Source organism: Myripristis murdjan, chromosome 11 (assembly GCF_902150065.1).
Source record: "Myripristis murdjan chromosome 11, fMyrMur1.1, whole genome shotgun sequence".
Taxonomy (NCBI): Eukaryota; Metazoa; Chordata; class Actinopteri; order Holocentriformes; family Holocentridae; genus Myripristis; species Myripristis murdjan.
The window spans coordinates 1,278,759-1,284,038 of NC_043990.1; the positions used below are offsets into that span (position 1 = coordinate 1,278,759).

Sequence of the window (5,280 nt, forward strand, 5' to 3'; positions counted from 1 at the left end):
CCCCAGTTTGGGATCAATAAAGTAAAACTATCTATCTATCTATCTAAATGATCAGAGTCAAACGTCCTCACACACACACACACACACACACACACTCCTCTCTAACACCCCAGCCTGCCCTGTCCAGTCACGACATCACTTCCTGTTTCAGCTTCCTGTCAGTTATGACATCACTTCCTGTTTCAGCATGAAGGCTGAAGAGGAAACCAAACGAGCCTCAAACTGGACAGAAACGAGAGCTGCTAAAGAACACACACACACACACACACACACACACACACACACACACACACACACACACACACACACACACCACCGAGCCCTCTGCAGTATGTGTGTGTGTGTGTGTGTGTGTGTGTGTGTGTGTGTGTGTGTGAGTGCAGGGGATGTCCCGCTGCTGACAGAGGTGATGTCATGCTGTGTTTACTGTGATTTGGAGCAGAGCCCGTCAGCACACACACACACACACACACACACACACACACACACACACACACACACACACACACACACACACACAGAGCGACACAGGAAGTGCTCGGCTGCCACAACAGCAGAAAATAAACACAGAGGCGAACTCTCAAAACCACAGAAGAAGAAAGCGGCCGCTGCACTCGTAGTAAACCACAAGTTAAAAAAAAAAACACAACAACAAAGAAAACAGTTGAGGTCGTCATGACGACAGGCTGAGCGGGGCGTCGCCGCGGGAGATTCTGGTTTTGAAAGTGACGGTCGGCTCTGGCCGTCACAAACATCAGATTTACGAGCATCAGAGCACCTGAACGCCTCGTCCAGCTCCACGCTTCCCAGGGAAACGTCAACGGCGCTCAAGTTTCCCAGCCGCTCCTGAAGATCTGCGGCGGCCTCCGTTTCCTCCGGTTGCTACGGTTACCCGATATTTCTGACCAAAGAGGTGGAGCGCCGGTCGGACCGCACACACCGACGCTATCAACAAAAACCAGCTGACAAAATATTTTCATGTCAGAAAATAAAAACGATGGTTTGATGTTCTGTTGAATTTTTATTACAAAACTAAAATGAAGTATTTTCCAAAAATAAGAACTAAACGACGCCAGACCACCTGCTTTAAAAACAAATCAAAACTAAAGTGAAATTGAAAATACTTAAACAAAATTAAAATGTCGCAACTGAAAGTAACAAGCTTTTGGTCAGTTGAGTCTATACAGTCCTCATTTAAATCAAACCTCTGTAGTTTTACCAGCGCACCATCAGATATTTTTATTTGATTTGATTTGATTTTCATCTTTATTTCAATACGTAAAAGTTGCAATTAAAACAACAACAACAACAACAACACCGGAGCAAATTCATCAACTTCTCTCAAAATCTTTATATATTTAAAATTAGGTCATTACCATAAAATTACAACAAAATTACTCCAAAGATGTTTTAAAAAAATGCACTAAAATTATCGTGAAATTTCATGCCACAAAATTACTAAAAAATTGTTTAAAGAAATATATATATACATATAAATAATAATAACAATCAAAATAAGGACAGAAAATAGCTAAACATAGCTACCAACTAAAACACCAAGAAATCTACCAACAATTACTTTTTAAAAAAAAAAACAACCAAAAAAGTCCCCAAAAAGATTTAAAAAAAAAAAAAAAAAAATTAAATTAAAAAATGTATTGTTGCTCATGGGGGCTTGATAAAACCTTTCAAATTAAAAGCCTGCCCATGGGTTTCAAAGAGTTAAATTTTCCAGTTTTCTACAGATTCAAATCTCTGTCAGCAGGATGCAGCTTCAGGTTTATCAGGCTGAGGAGGTTCAGAGTCTCCAGGCTCTGTTATCTCACTCACACACACACACACACACACACACACACACACACACACACACACACACACACCCTTCTCTGTTCACAAGAGGCATGATTACTGACTGGCAGTCTCTGTGTGTCTTGATGAAAGTGATTGTTCAGCACTGCAGTCAGGCTCAGATTTCATCACTGATACACACACACACACACACACACACACACACACACACACACACACTGCAGATAGTGTTCTGGTGTCTGACAGAAAGTTTCCAGTGGAAAGACGAGACCCTGTTCTGCTGTTCCACACCTGGAACCGGCTCCTGCAGGTACGGACTGACCAATCACAGGCCGGCCAGGGCTTGTAAACAGAAGTCACATGACTCAGCAGCAGCTCGTTGATTGGACAGAGTTTCTGTAACATGACGGACGTGTCTGTTCTCGTTCTGACGGCTGGAAACGAGCATCAGTCCTCGGGCTGGATAACTGTACACGATGTAGCTGTGCAATAATTTATACCTGCAGGACTGTCCATCTAATCTAATCTAATCTAATCTAATCCAGCTGTTGTGCCATACAGTTTCCTCTCCTGCTGCCTATAACGCTCAGCTTGTCTTGTTGTCACGGTAACAGAGGTGTTCATTCACTTCTGTGTTTGGCACTGAGCTCATGGTTAGTGCTGCACTTTACTGACAGCTGTTTCCACTATTCTGTCCCCCCTTATTGTGTAAAAACAGGACGGGACAAAAAACCGGAAACTCCTCTCAGTATAATGCAGTCCAGTAGCAGACCTCTGCAAACTACAACCTCAGTAACAAACACAGAATTTAAGTGACACATTCTGCACAATGTCAACACAAACTGAACATTATCAACTTTGTTAAAAGGTGGAGTTTATGGCAGAGCTGCTGAGCAGCATCAGACTATAATATAGTGACACTGTGTGTATGTTCTATATAGGTAGACTTTATTACATATGCTCAATTTCTTATTTCTGTATTTATTGTTGTAATATTTTGTAGGATTAATGCAGATATTTAAACAACTGGGATTTATGCAAGACTTCTAGAGAGTCTCAGTGGCTGCAGCTGACCCAGTTTCCTCTCAAGGATCAATAAAGTATTTCTGATCCTGATCCTGATTTCCTGAGCGTCCTGAGACTTTTTCCATCTTGTTCGGTTCACTTTGCTCTCATACATGCTCACAAACAGCAGCCAGTCCTCAGAGGGGCTGGAGGTGGCCTGCAGGGCCCTTACTGGCTGTTATCTGCTGATTTACTGGTGGCTGTTGTAGCTGGTTCACGTGTTTTCAGCGATGTGGTGTTACTTCACTTCCTCCCCTGGCTTTTTACAACAGCGGCGGTGCTGTGTTCCTCTCATGATGCCAACAAGTTCCTTAAGTCATCTAGTTTCATATGATACCAATATCTTCGCTGTAAAGTGATTCAGGAATAAAATCGTCCAAAAAAGAATGACAATATTTGAGTGAATCAGTTTTTCCCCTCATTCCTCCTTTGCAGGCGTCGCTTTCCAAAACTTAAATGCACATACAGAAAACTAAAAGATGGCTGGCAAGCAGTGTAGTGAGACTGCAAAAGAAAATAGTTCCACTGTTGATAATTGTTTTGTGAAACCAACTGATTTTTCTCCGCATCATTTCGAGTTGTAAAAAATCCTGGCACACATCAAACTCATCAGTGTCTTCGGCTGTTTCAGTGGATCAAAGCGTTTATTTTTTATGACTGTGAGCTGCAGGCAGGGAGGGTAACAAACGGGTGAAATGCCCCTTTAATTAACGTTAAGACAAGCAGGATGGAAGCAAGTGACGTGTACAGAGCAGGGCAAAGTGTCAACATGCTGTCATGATGTAACAAGACACACACACACACACACACACACACACACACACACACACACACACACACACATACACACTAAACAGATTCAAAACGCCATGAGGAGCATTAAAATCACTATAAACCACAGAAACACTTCAAATCACTGCAGGAATACTACAGAGTAGCTACTACAGAGTACTACTGAGTATTACTGTGGTGAGTCCACGGCAGGTTAAACACACAGTCCCTGTGGCAGCACTACAGCAACACCGCAGTGATACACACAATAAATCAATGCAGATAAACTCACTTATTATAAGTAGGCCTACCATAAAAAAAAAAAAAAAAAAACTCTTATCAGTGCCTACAGGAATATTATAGGATGTGACGGAAATCCTGCAGTGGAAATAAAGGACAGAGTCAGTGAAGTAACACCAAGCTGTGTGGTTACTGCTGGAAACAGCACAGAGACAAACCTCACCGCTCACAAGTAAAACTGCCACACTGTCATCAAATTACAGAGATATCACAGGAAATAATAAAAACACGTTATGTTGGTGTGATAAAACACTGCAGAGTTGCAGGGAAAGTACCTGTGGTAACATTATAGGAGGATTATAGGAGTATTTTAGGAGTATTATAGGAGTATTATGGGAGTATTACAAGGTTACTGCAGGCAGCGGCGGCCGGGGAGCCGCTCCCTGCTGAGGAAAACAAACCGGGCGGACGGCGGCAGCTGAGCCGGGCAGCGGCGGGCCTTCAGCCGGGGCACCGCAGCGGGACAGCGGGCCTGCTGCCGGACAGCAGCCGCTGGACACGGACAGGAACACGGACACAGAAAGACAGAAAACCTCCCGAGAAAAGCGGCGTCGGTGCGGCGGCCGGGAGGAAAACAAACCGCAGCCGCAGAGGAGGAAGCCCTACCTGGCTGCTGAGGCGGCTGTAATCCGGGGTTAGTCCGCCGTTAATCCAGCCTTTAGTCCGGGGATAGTCCGGGTTTAGTCCAGGTATCACTCCGAGTTTGTTCCTGCTCCTCAGGATCTCGGCTGGTCCATCTGGTCCTGGTTTCTGGCCTGGCTCAGCTCGGCTCGGCTCGGCTCTGCCTGCTTTAAAGCAGCAGTGACGCAAAACCGGTCAAGTCAGCCTGAGTGAACCTAAACACAACTTCCGGTGCGATTTCAACAATAAAAGAACACGTTATAATGATAAAACCACACGGAATAAATCAGAATCAGAAATACTGCAGCTGCTCTGATTCTCAGAAGAAGAATTAAATTATAAGAAACAGAAAAAAGAAACAAGAAACAGAAAAATATGTGCCTTAGAAAGTATATGCATTATGCATAAATATGTGCATTAATCCTACAAAATATTACAACACTAAATACAGAAATAGAAATTGAGCATTTGGAAAAAGCATAGCCATGTACACCACAGTCACACAGACCACACTCTGTGGTCCTGTTGTCTGCAGGTAGAAATGATCCCAGGTGAGTCTGATGACTTCCTGTGGCTCGGCGGGATCAGTCCAGCAAAACAGATAGATATTAATAATAAATAGATATGCAATTTATCTGTAATAAAACTATAGATATTATCACAGTATACTGCTATATTATTGACAATGATAATCATCATGAATGATGATCATAG

General features: G+C 43.2%; 1 protein-coding gene across 1 annotated transcript in view; it reads right to left on the reverse strand.

Annotated features, from left to right (window-relative positions):
* LOC115367859 (phosphatidylinositol 4-kinase beta-like) overlaps positions 1–4,733 on the reverse strand; it is a 30,756-nt gene extending 26,023 nt beyond the window's left edge. The window contains exon 1 of the mRNA XM_030063819.1: positions 4,552–4,733. The gene's annotated coding sequence lies outside the window, so the exon portion shown is untranslated. The remainder of the gene's footprint in view (positions 1–4,551) is intronic.
* Between the last annotated feature and the right edge of the window lie 547 nt (positions 4,734–5,280).